This window comes from Rhinatrema bivittatum, chromosome 3 (genome assembly GCF_901001135.1).
Source record: "Rhinatrema bivittatum chromosome 3, aRhiBiv1.1, whole genome shotgun sequence".
In the NCBI taxonomy this organism is placed as follows: domain Eukaryota; kingdom Metazoa; phylum Chordata; class Amphibia; order Gymnophiona; family Rhinatrematidae; genus Rhinatrema; species Rhinatrema bivittatum.
This window is the reverse complement of record NC_042617.1, coordinates 512,157,174-512,170,655: the sequence shown is the minus strand read 5'-3', so window position 1 is coordinate 512,170,655 and position 13,482 is coordinate 512,157,174. Positions and strand designations below refer to the sequence as shown.

Below are 13,482 nucleotides of genomic sequence, written 5' to 3'. Positions count from 1 at the left end.
CCAGTAATGATCTGACCAGGGTATGGGAGTGCATTTGGGTGGGTCAGCATCAACAAGAGAGTTAGTGAAAATAACATCTAGGGTGTGACCTCCTTTGTGAGTAGGGCCCGAAACCCATTGTTTAAAACCAAGAGTGTTAAGGGTGGTAAGGGTGGCTTCACAGGCTGGAGTTAGTGTGGAGCGGTCGAAATGAAGGTTAAGATCTCCTAGGATAATTGCAGGGGTGTCAATATTGATGTATTTTGATATATATTCAGTGAGTAAAGAGGGGTTGTTTTCAAGTATGCCTGGAGGAGCGAATATAAGGCATATTTGCAGTGTTTTTGATTTAAATAGAGCAATCTCAATTTTGGGCGGAGGAATAATGGTTTGTAGAGTTAGGTTGAATTTCTTTTTGGCAGCCAGGAGAAGTCTGCCTCCTTTCTTTTTAAGTCTAGGTACAGAGAATACATTGTAGGTGTTTGTAGAGAGTTGATTTGTAATGGCAATGTCTGTGTTTTTTAGCCATGTTTCAGTTAATGAACAAATATCAGGGGATTCATCTGTAAGTATATCGCCGAAAAGTGTAGCCTTTTTTTGGATGGATTGAATATTAATAAGCAAAATGGAAAAGGTCATCAGACCTAGAATTTGCTTTGAAATTTTGAAATTTTTTGCTTTGAAATTTTGCTTTGAAATTTTGACACAACGTTGCATTCGAATACGTTCGTGTTTTTATATACCTATATTATATAGATGTCACACCTGTGACAGGTAAAAACATGCTTTTTTTGGAAAAACAGCGCCATCTGTTGGATGTAAAAGCAACACACGCTATCTATAATATAAATGGGCTCTGACCGACGGACCGCAAATGCGCAGTAGAGAGCAGCTCTACCGCGCATGTGCAGACCATAGAGCTCTGAGCTACGTGCTGGGTGTCAGGGGAGGAGGAAAGGGCAGACGAGTCGCCACTCCGAGAAACAGCTCAGCCCGTTCCTCCGGCGCTGGGGAAGGGGAGAGGGAGTAGGGACTGCCGGACAGTTACACACAGGAGGAGGAAAGGGTAGAAGAGTCGCCGAGCCAGTCCGTCCACCGCTGGGGAAGGGGGGGAGGGAGTTGGGACGGCCGGAGCAGAGCAAATGCAGTAGAAAATGGCTGTGAAGAGATCACAAACAGCTGCAGCCAAAGCGCAAAGAGCTGAACAGAGAACAGCTCGCTTAAACATATTAGAAACGTGCGCTCTCTCTTTTCTTTCTTTTCCATTTAACCAGACTGAGCCACAGCAACGCGTGGCCAGGCACAGCTAGTCTTAAATAAAAATGAAAAACAGGACAAATGAACCCGTTTTTATTTTGTATCAAACAAAACAAATTCATCAAACAAAACCCCCAAATTCTTGTTACAATTCATTTTTGGCAAATACTGCACACAGTCTGCAAATTGTGCACAGTCTGCATACTGTGCACTATTTCCTGAAATCAAATCTGAATGAAAAAACAAAAATTTAAACATATGAAAACATAAAACAAAAAAAATGATAAATGAAAAACAAAAATTAATTTTTCTGGCTGTGCATATCCCTGGCAACTACTACTTAGCCACACCCACCAGTAGAAATCTAAGTAAACTAGGTACTGTTCCGCTGATCCCTATCAGCATAACAGTACCTAGGGTATCCCCGCTGATCCTTATCAGCAGCAATTACTAACATTAACTGAAACATAGGAGTAATCTGCACAGAGTGGCAGTTACTTCCATAAGAAACTTGCTGGGCAGACTAGATGGATCAATTGGTCTTTTTCTGCCATCATTACTATGTAGGCATTACACTGATACAGTATAGTAAAACAGAGCATGAATTGTTGCAAAGTGGTCTCTGAGATAATATTTTTAAAAATTGGAAGTGCTGCCATATTAAAAGGTGATCATCTTTTCCTTCACAATACAGATACGAAATAAAGGATATTGGGAAAAATTATAGGAAACTTGGGAATAATACCAATATAGAAAGCAAGAATCTAGAAACAGCCATTCACCTCACTCACCCCCATGCAGCCCAAACACTGCCCGCTGCAGATCACCACAGAGAGCGGCACGGGAGGCTGCTGTGTTGAGTTCTCCCCAGATCCCCTTAGGTGCGTGCATGCCTGAATGCTGGTTATTTAAAGGACCCACGCCAGGAAAGCTTATTCTGTGTCTCCTGATGACATCACTGGTTCCCCTCCCATATAAGGCTTCCTCAGAGGACCAGCAGATACCTCAGAAATGAGTCTCCTGCCGTCCACACAGTGCGTGTTGCCAGTGTTCCTGTTTCCTTGCCTTACTCTGTCCAACCTGTCCTGCCTCATTGTGTCCAGCCTGGTCTGCCTAATCTCTGCAGTCTGCCCATCTTGTTTCCAGCTTGCCTTACAGTGTCCCACCAGCCCACCATATATTGTCCAGCATCCTTATCTCATCAGCCGATCTTTTTGTGCTCCTTCCTTCCCCTCAGACTGACTACCTGGATTTGACCTCTGCCTGCCACCTACCATTAACCTTAGCCTAGACACCGACTATTCTTGCTTGCCACCTGCCATTGACCTTAGCCTAGACACTGACCACTCTTGTCTGTCCTGACCTAACCTGACCCCAGACTCTCTATATTGCCATATCCTGAGGGACTCTCACCCAAGTCCTGCCGGTCCCTGTAACCCAAGGGCTCAAACTGCAGGGAAAGGGGCTGGTATAGGTAAAGCTCCCATCCAGTCATGTCCTAGGGTTCATCTGCCTACTGTCTGTGTGGGCCTAGGGGGCTCGCTCTCTAGGTTGTGCCAACTGCACTGCTGCACAGGGGTCCATCTTCCCTTACACTCTTATTGCTTTAAACATTATGAAAATAACTATGTGGGCTACTATAATATTAACATCTAAATATAGTACTAACAGTTCTTAAAATAGTTTAGTACAACAAAAAAAACAGACACTTTTCTGGCAATATGTTCAGTGATGTTACTCAACTGGCAAATAAAGAATATTTCCTACTTCATCTGGTTCCGGAAGATCAAAGTGTGCATAAATCAGAGTCTCCATTCAAAAAAAAAAGAAAAAAAGGTAGCCAATAGCTGGAATCAAACATATTGGGTGAACTACTAAGTGCTATATCACATCACACATTGCTTATTTATTTTTTTAAACTAACATTTCCCATACTGCTCCAATGTTCAAGGGGGGGGGGGGGGGGTACAATCAAGACATTCAGAAAAAAATTCAAACAAAAATTCTCAAACATTTAAAACATAAGAAATATTGAGACAAACTGTTTCACAATCGCAAGTTGCTCCAAAGCAAAATCTAAAAACAGCAAATTCAACAATTCTTAGCCTTACTATTTACTTGGAAAACTAGTGTTACAAATTGTTTATACACAAGTTCTCATTGTCTAAATCAATTTCCTTTCAAATAAAATGCACAGATTTCAAATGTCCTCTGGCTCCTCTTTCCTTTACTTACCATTAATACTTAAGAATTACAGTGGATTATCCCAGATTAAATTTATATATATTTACATAGTAACATAGTAATGATGGCAGAAAAGGATCAAATGAGCCATCCAGTCTGCCCAGAAAGCTTCTTATGGTATTATCTGCCACGCCTTCTTGAAAATTCAGACAATGCTGCTTGACTGCTTTGCTTTTGGACTTGGCCATAGAAGCAGTCCTATGCTTTTTCCCTTATGTCTGCATATCACTACCCGATACTGTAAAAATTGGGGCCCGTGTTATTTGATGTCTGAATCCAATTCCCCTTTTTCCCCTCCGCCATGAAAGCGGAAAGCGAAGTTGCAGTTGTGTCAAAAGCATCAAGGCTTATTGGTTTTAAGAGTAGTAATCCCCATGCCTTCTGTTAAGGGTAGTAACCGCCGCACCCCAGACTGTAAAAGTCAGGGCCCTCGTTGGTTAGTGCAATTCCCCTCCCCCTTCCCCCGCTGAAGCAGAGAACAATGTTGCAATTGCATCAAAAGCATCAAGGCTTATTTGGTTAAGGGTAGTAATCCCCATGCCTTCTGTTAAGGGTAGTAACCATCACTGAACAGGTTACCCCCATGCACTGTTTTCCTTCATTTCCGTCCTCTAGCCTTTAGGGATCTACAGTGTTTATCCCATGCCCTTTTAATTCTTTGACTGTTTTTGTCTTCACCACTTCCTCCAGAAGGGCATTCCAGCATCCACCACCCTCTCCATGAAGAAATATTTCCTGATGTTGGTTCTGAGTTGTCCCCACTGGAGTTCCATTTCGTGACCCCCTAGTTCTACTGTTTCCTTTCCAATGGAAAAAGTTCAGAGTTCATGCATCATTAAGACCTTTCAGGTATCATATCTCCCCTTCATCTCCTTTCTTCCAGGGAATACATATTTATGGTATCATTTCCTCTTGGTTGTTCATGATGTATAAAAAAGATGCATTACTTTGTAATGAGCAGAAAAGCACTCTCATGCTCATAGATAGCAAATGTTGCTTACCTGATGTAACAGGTGTTCTCACAGGACAGCAGGATGTTAGTCCTCACAAATGGGTGACATCGAGGATGGAGCCCAACCACGGAAAACTTCTGTCAAAGTTTCAGTAACTTTGACTGGCCCCTACTGGGCATGCCCAGCACGGCACCAACCCTGCAGCCAGCAGGGGTCTCCCTTCAGTCTTGTTTCAAAGCTACAGGCAGTGCCGAAAAATAAAATAAAAATAAACCCAACACCGCGGGGTGGCGGGCGGGTTTCGTGAGGACTAACATCCTGCTGTCCTGTGAGAACACCTGTTACATCAGGTAAGCAACATTTGCTTTCTCACAGGACAAGCAGGATGGTTGTCCTCACAAATGGGTGAGTACCGAGCTGAGGATGTCCTGACTTGCACTAAATTCACCCAACGGCGTGCAACAGGCACAACAACTGGGGTGGAATTTGGGAGAGGGCATCCGCACCCTACCGGGAAGGTGGAAGGGTGTTGGTACCTCATGTTGGAAAAAGGTTACACAAGACAGATTGGCCGAAGATGGAATCCTGTCTTCCAGCTTTGTCCAAACAATAGTGGGCTGCAAATGTATGGAGGGAACTCCAGGTTGCAGCCTTGCAGATGTCAGGAAGCGGCACCGATCGAAGGTGTGCTACTGAAGTCGCCATGGCCCTCACAGAGTGTGCTTTAACACGGTCTTGGAAAGGAATGCCAGCTTGCTGATAGCAGAAGGAGATGCAATCCGCCAACCAGGAGGAAAGAGCCTGCTTACCCACAGGTTGCCCTAACTTGTTAGGATGGAAAGAGACGAATAATTGAGCGCTCTTCCTGTGGGAAACTGTACGGTCTAGATAGAAAGCTAGAGCCCGTTTACAGTCTAGGGTATGCAGAGTCTGTTCCCAGGAGTTGGAGTGGGGCCTGGGAAAGAAGATAAGTAGTATGATGGATTGATTAATATGAAACTCCGAAACTACCTTAGGTAAAAATTTAGGGTGAGTGCGGAGTACCACCCGGTCCTGCAGGAGTTTAGTGTAAGGCGGATAGGTAACTAGGGCCTGTAATTCACTAACCCTGCGAGCTGAAGTGATAGCCAAAAGGAATAACACTTTCCATGTGAGATATTTTAAGTCACAGGAGTAAAGAGGTTCGAAAGGTGGTTTCATAAGGCGACCAAGAACCAGGTTAAGGTCCCAAGATGGGGCCGGAGGGCGTAAAGGTGGCTTCAGATGGAGCAAACCTTTAAGAAAACGTGTAACAAGGGGTTGTACTGAAATAGGGACACTCCCGATACCTTTATGGAAGGCGGCTACCGCACTGACATGCATTCTAATGGAAGAGGTCTTTAGACCTGATTCTGATAGATGCCAGAGATAGTCCAAGAATTTAGAAATTGGACAGGAAAGGGGATCAAGGGACTGAGAAGTGCACCATGATGTATACCTGTGAGGCATCTGGAAACTGTATTTAAGAGCTAAAAGCATTGGAAAGGAAAGGAACTCTGAAGGGACCAGTTGGGACCAGAAAAGAAAACCATGTGCCCGGTTGGATCCTGGAAACAGGGTTGAAAGTCTCCCATTTCCTCCTGCAACAAGGGGAAGTGAGTAGCTTGCAGCCATCCAAGATATAAAGTGAGTACATTGAGATTTGCTGGGTTTGAGAAGAGAGTTTAAAGAGTGGCCTAGTACAGGCTGAAGAGAGGTGTCTATAGACTGTAATATCAGTTGTTTGAGGCTGTTTGGGAGGCTGAGATAAAAGTCTTACTGGATTTGCTGTGAGGCTGAAAGGTGTACTCCTTTCTACAGTAACTGAAGATACTTTAAAAAACTATCATTTCTTTTTGGAGCACAATTTGGATGTAGACAGTGTTTTTTGGGGGTTTTTTAAGTGCTTGTGTTGTGTGTCCTGTGCCCAGTTTGGTCTTGCAGGTTGGCTGCCCCCCAGCTCACAACCCAGCAGATTTATTTCTCCATTTTGGGAGTTATCCCAGACTCCCCAAAGAAGAGAAGGTGATCCCTAATGGACAGGGGGTTACACATGCAGGAAATTAACTTATTTTGAATATATTGAAAATCAGACCTCTTTGTAGGCCTTAAGGACCAGAGTTGGTCAATCTCTATGACTGGCTGCTAGAATATATAAGAAGCATGATAACTAACCCAACCATACCTTTCTGTAACCTTTCACAGAACATATTGTACTAACTAAATGCTGTAATTGTATACTGTAATTTGAATCTTAACATATTGATTTCCTAACCTGCTAACATTCCCCTTCCCATCGACAACTGTAAACCGTTATGATGGCAATACCGAATGACGGTATATAAAACACGATAAATAAATAAATAAATATGGACAGGAACAACTGAGCAGACCAGATGGGCCACTTGATCTTTTTCCCTAATAATCTAAAAGTCACTAAGATATCAAGCAAAAGAAGCTTACCTGACTAAGTAGTATGGCAGTGGAATGGTAGGATCTCAGACTCCATATGAGTACGAAAATATTGTAGAAGATACCTAATAATCAATTGAAAACAGAAGGCACTTTAAGAAGTCACAATACTGAAGACATTACAACAACATTCACTGAACAGTTAGTTTATATTGCAATTTATTATTTTATATATTACTTTTATTACTTTTCAGAGCTTAGTTACAATATGGTATAATCCCACTCTCATAAAGGCTAATTCATGGCAACTTTAATGCAATGCTAGACTAGCTGATTTGTTTTTAGGTTTTTATTTTACACATCTTGACATCCACTTACATTCAGAATAATTCCAAAACACAAAGTAAGGAAGTCTTGGTGCTAAATACAATTTTAAAGGACTAGTACTGTAAAACAGAGTAAGACATACAATTTCCCATTTCTGTTTCATTTCCAATTACTATCGATCCAATTTGAAATCAGATTAACAAATCAGATTTAAAATTCAGTTTGGTGGTAAAACAACCAATTGTAGGGATAGTTTATGCCTGTCCTCTCAGACTGTAGGGGGAAGGGGGAACTCTTAGTAGAATAAATAATCATACTTGATTTAAGCAAATAAGGACCATTTGGCCCAATCAGTCTGCACAGGTGCTATTGCCTATACTATTCTAGCTCTGGTTATTATCTTTCTATGCCCTTGCCATCATCTTAAGTACTAAAGAGATCTCCCAGCTGTCAGCCATACAAATCTAACCATCTGCAAGAGGTCTTTCCTTATTAGTTTTGCTATTAGCAAAAGACAGTAAACAAGTCATGCAGTCAACCAGGGTAGGTGACCTGGCCCCCTCCCTTCCATCATACATGAGAACATAGTCAATGTTTTACCACTGCTCCATGCTAGTTGACCTTGTTATCTCTTCCTGAAACCATGATGGAGTCAAACTAATGCTTTATATGAACTGGCAATTTAGCATAATGTTTGCAGCAAACTTCAAGTCCTCTTGTTCACCAGTCATTGGGTGAACATGAGCATGTGTCTCTTGAAAACACTGTGCTCAATTGCAAACTTGCTGAGAGAGGGTTATAATCATGTGATTTATTCTGTGTAGTGCTGTGTACACCATATAAACTCTTATTCCTAACACTATATTTAAGACTGATAATTTGGTATTTAAAACTTAGAAACAGAGGGTACAGCTTGTGTAAATGTGTTTCTCACTACTTTTCTGCAGATAAAGAGTTGTTAGGAATTTGTCTTCCACTCAACAGTTATTTTATAATTGTATCTATCTTCTAGTATAACAAGCCGTTAAGCCCATTAAAACGGGCTACATTTAAAAACATTTTCGGTCCGTTTTCGGACACTGCACCCGTCTACACTTCTTTTCCCTCACTCCCCCCTTCCCCTCGCTCATTCACCTCAGTCACTCATCCTCCTCCCCCTCGGTCACTCACCCCCCCTTCCCTCCCCTTCCCTCCCCTGCCCCCACTCAAACTCCCTTCCCTCACTCTCACCTCCCCCATCATTCTCTCTCTCACTCCCTCCCCTTCCCTCACTCTCACCTCCCATTCTCCCCCTTCATTCTCCCTCCCCTTCCCTCCCTGTCACCCTCCCTCCATATCCACCTCCCTCCCTCTCTCACCCTCACCTCCCCCCCCACTCCCTCCTCTCACTCTCCCTCCCACTCCTTCCCCTCACTCTCCCTCCCACTCCTTCCCCTCACTCTCCCTCCCACTCCTTCCCCTCACTCTCCCTCCCTCCCCCTCAATCATTCCCCACCCACTCTCAATCCCTTCCCTCACTCTCAATCCCCACCCCCTTCCCTCTCATGCTCTTCAGCGTGGCCTGCTCATGGAGACGGGAGGACTCCGGGGATCCCTCCCCAGCGCGCACCTCAGCTGCTCCATGCCACCGCCGCCACACTGCTTCCCAATATCGCTGCCGCCGCTCCTCCCACCTAGTGTAGCTCGGCCCGCCTGACACTCGCATACCGCCGCCGATCCGCCGCTGCTGCTCCTCCCAGCGCCATCTTAGTTCCGCTCTGACCGACGTACTCTCCCGCCCGTGCATGCGCAGCAGAGCTGCTCTCTACTGCGCATTTGCGGGCCGTCTGTCAGAGTCCATTTATAAGGTAGATTGTATATATCTTAGCTTATGAAATGCATCACTCACTTGCCACTTGTGAGTTGACAAAGTGGTCAAAACCAGATCAAAGATCCCTCATGGCAGCTGAGTGAAAGAAGGAGTGTGGGTGATCCAGGTTATTGGGAACTTGGAAGCAGCAGCGATAGAGGGATGGCCACATAGAGAACAAAGAGGGCTGAAGTGAAGGGGCAAAAGAGGAGGCGAGCAGGAAGAGAGAAGATTGAGAGGGTTGAGGAAAGAAGAGCAAGCAGGATGAGAGCATGGGCAGAGGGCTTGGGGAAGAAGAGATGAGAGTGAGAGGGCTGCAGTGGATAGGATGGGAGTGGAAGAATAGAGGACTGTACCGGAGTGGGGCAGAAAGTGAAAGAGAAAAAAGGGCTGCATTGGGGTATGGGAGGGGACAGTGAGCCTGCTGCATGGGATTAGAGGATGTGCGCTGATCAAGGAAACAATGTACTCACATTACATTCCTCCTCCCCCTGAAACAAATAATTTAGGTTGGGGGAGTACATGGGAAGTATGCTTTAGAGAGATTTTTGAATCCCTGTACCTGATTCCATCCCACCCATAGAAGTCAGAAAAGGGAGGCAAAATGCATCATAAAAATATTTTTCCAATTCAAAAAAGATTATGATTTGTTTGATATTTTTCCCCAAGCAAATTATTGGACATGTAGTCAAGAAACCTGAATGCTTGCTTGCTTTGCTGTACTAACTCAAAAGTTATACTTTAATCTTCTCGATTTGTGGCACATGTGATATGTGCTCTCAAGCCTTAATGGGCCCACAATGGTTTCAACCTGGTTCAAACCTGGTTGTTGACCTCAAGTCAACGACATTGCGTGATTCAGAGAAGGTCGTGTATGTCATCCAATGCCCTTGTAAATGAATATACAGGGGCAAGACAAAATGAAAAATTCATACATGGTTAAGAGAACATAGAAGTTGTATAAAGACAACCAAGATGACAGCTCCGTTGGTGGCACATTGTGTGAAATATGCTCATTTTTTCCCTGATTTAAAATGGAGTGTGTTGGAACAAGTTACGGACCTTGATAGAGGAGGTGATATTCAGGTTAGTCTGAATAAACGTGAACAATTTTGGATTTTCAATTTAGATTTGATTTACCACCGTGGTTTGAATGACGTGATTAACTGGTACTCTTTAGGTAGAGGACCTGATTGAAAACTGTCCTCCTATTCATTTGGTGTTATAAATATGTGGACCTAGTTGAAGACTCTTACTGCACTTGCTTGGTGTTTAATGAAGATGGCGTCCTGAATTGAGAACTCTCTCTTGTTTCACATGTCATTTCCGGTCTAGCTCTTCCAGGGTTCCTCCCTTCCGCCATGTTTAAAGGTATAAAGGGATTTGTTAAGGGTAGTTATAAAGACCGACAGTTTAGATGAAGTGATGTAGTTCATTCTGTTCGAGTTTGAAAAAGATGTGAGCATTTGGAATGAGATACCCCAAGGCAGATGGACAATCGAAACGTGATATCGTGTCTGGGTCGGATTGGACTTCTAATGCCATGATATGTACAATTACTGTGGGAAGCTCACTTGAAAAAGATAAATTGCTCCGATGAATTAGGAAATTATTTTTGGAATCTTAAAAAGGGGAAATGATATATATTTACAAAATAAGTTTATATAAAAAATTGGAAATAAAGAAAAGTGGACTTTCAACTTAAAGGGGCTTTTATAATTTTATAAGCCCACAGAGTATTGGCCCTACATAAATTTTGTTAGAAAAAGAGTTAAATTCACAAAGTGTATTACATTGAAATTCTTTTTGAAATATATGACCAGCTAACCATTTGTATTGTTTTATGAATACTTTAATTTTCACCATCACTAATCAAATTGTGACCTGTTCTGTTCTGGGCGCAGAGGGTGGTTTCTTTTAAACCCTAACAAGCTGAATTTTTACCTAAAGGTCTATAAGCATAATATGCAAAAGCAGCCTCAAGGCTTGACTCATTGTTAATGGGCACTATTTGTGCCACAAAGGCTGAATATCACTATTATATATTCAAAATGGAGAAATTACTACTTATCTGATAGTTTCCTTTCCTCTAGTAAGGGCAGTCAGTCCCAACAACTGGGTTATGCACCTCTGCCAGCAGACAGAGACAAAGCAAAAGCTGATGTCACGGCTATATAGCCTTGCCCCTATATCAGCCCACCAGTATTCTCTGGAAAAGCCAAACTGTGATCAAAATTGATTATACTTGAACACTATTATCAACAGCCAACTATTCATGTTCTCCACCAACAGGAACACTGAGCTGAGCGAAAAGAAGGAACATATCTAGCAAACTAAGGGCTAGAGAAGCTATTTACCACTTTTCAACGAAGAGTAGGAATCATACGCTGCATAGCACACCCAAAGAAAGGCTAATCACAAATTTAAACATCAGTAGCTAAGGTAAGGAGTAATTTCTCCTTCCTCATCATTCAAGCATGTCAATCCCAATGAGTGGAATATATCAAAGATAATCTTGAAAAGGACAGGAGGCTGCCAGCGGTCCAGTCAATACCATCTGCGCAAACACTGTGTCCTCCGTAGCGCTAACATCCAAGCGGAAATGCTTGGAAAAGATGTGCAAAATGTGAACCTGGAAGATGTAATAGGCCAGAGTGACAAACTAAAGAGTAGCAAATCACCTGGACCGGATGGTATGCATCCTAGGGTATTGAAGGAACTCAAAAATGAAGTTTCTGGTCTATTACTTATCATTAAAATCATCCATTGTACCTGAAGACTGGAGGGTGGCCAATGTAACCCCAATATTTAAAAAAGGCTCCAGGGGCAATCAGGGTAACTATAGACCAGTGAGAGCCTGACTTCAGTGCCAGGAAAAATAATTGAAACTATTCTCAAGATCAAAATCGTAGAGCATATAGAAAGACAATATAAACTCATCAGCTGTACTAACACCATGCAAGAGCCCACACGCTATACTAATACCATGTAAGTTCTCACAAAATACCAAACATAACAGGAGAGATGTTTATCAATCATTATGCACTATTATAGTACCATCACTTATTGTAAATGTTGGTCATAAAATTATTATAGCAAATGACCCCAAAACAACATATCCATATAAATCACACAAGTCCTCTTTATAGCATATTACTAACTGATAGCATGGCACAAATATACTCCCTCAAGGATCACATCAAAATGATCCACTCTACTCATGAACACCCTTATTCACATATTACAGCAAGTCTTTCATTAATTCCTCATAAACTGATGAAATATTAACAATTCTTATAAGGATAAGGAAAAATATTTGTTGAAATACCCACACTGGGCAATCTTGTGAATACTGTCATAAGCAAATCAAATGCAACACATCTGTATAAAATCCAAGGCTGAACTTGTTGAAAGTGATCAATTAAACATCTTCCTCTGGAGGATAAAAAACAATTCATACATTCTATAGTCTTCACCATAGTTGGCGATACAAATCATCTTCCCCAAGCTGCTGCAAACACCTGACATATTTCACTGATAAAAGGTTTCCTCGAGGCCTTTTAGCAAACATGTTCTGTCAACAAACAGCTTCCTCAGAGCTTTTACACCTGTGTGGTCCCCATAAGTTCATCACTGAAAATAAACAAAACTAAACTAAAACCACAAACTATGAATCACTCCCCGATTTACTATTAAAAAGGAAAGTGAAAACCATATTGTACACCTACATCAATCAAAGATTAAAAACCATATCATAATGCATCTACACCACTCCAAGGTGTGACCTCATCTTGAGTATTGTGTGCAAAATTAGAAAAGGTACAGATAAGGGCGACCAAAATGATAAAGGGGATGGACAATTACCCTATGAGGAAAGGCTAAAGAAGTTAGGACTCTTCAGCCTGGAGAAGAGACGGCTGAGAGGAGATATAACAGAGGTCTATAAAATAATGAGTGGAGAGGAATGAGTAAACATTAATCAGTTGTTTACTCTTTCATAAAGTACAAAGACTAGGGGACATACAATGAAGTAACTAGGTGATATGTTTAAAATCTATAAGAGAAAATATTTTTTTTTATTTAATGCATAATTAAGCTCTGGAATTTGTTGACAGAGAATGTGGTAAAAGTTATTAGTGACACTGCATTTAACAAGGTCCATGGAGGAAAAGTCCATAAACCATTATTAAGGGGGAGTTGCAGGAATCCACTTCTTATCCATGGGATAAGCAGCATGGAATCTTACCTTCCCTCTTGGGATCCTGCCAGGTACTTGTGACATGGATTGGCCAGTGTTGGAAACAGGATACTGGGCTTGATGGACATTTGGTCTGACCTTGTATGGCAAATTTTATGTACTTATGTCTTGTAAATATGAAATCCAGCAGATATCTTCACCAAACACAAGACCAACTACCATCTTTCTCCAATGAGGTTATGTCA

General features: G+C 42.1%; 1 protein-coding gene across 3 annotated transcripts in view; it reads right to left on the bottom strand.

Annotated features, from left to right (window-relative positions):
- Positions 1–13,482, bottom strand: part of NCOA1 (nuclear receptor coactivator 1) — a 1,093,244-nt gene that overhangs the window by 680,493 nt on the left and 399,269 nt on the right. For all 3 annotated transcript variants that reach the window (XM_029596190.1, XM_029596192.1, XM_029596191.1), the window contains exon 5: positions 6,915–6,988. The gene's annotated coding sequence lies outside the window, so the exon portion shown is untranslated. The remainder of the gene's footprint in view (positions 1–6,914; positions 6,989–13,482) is intronic.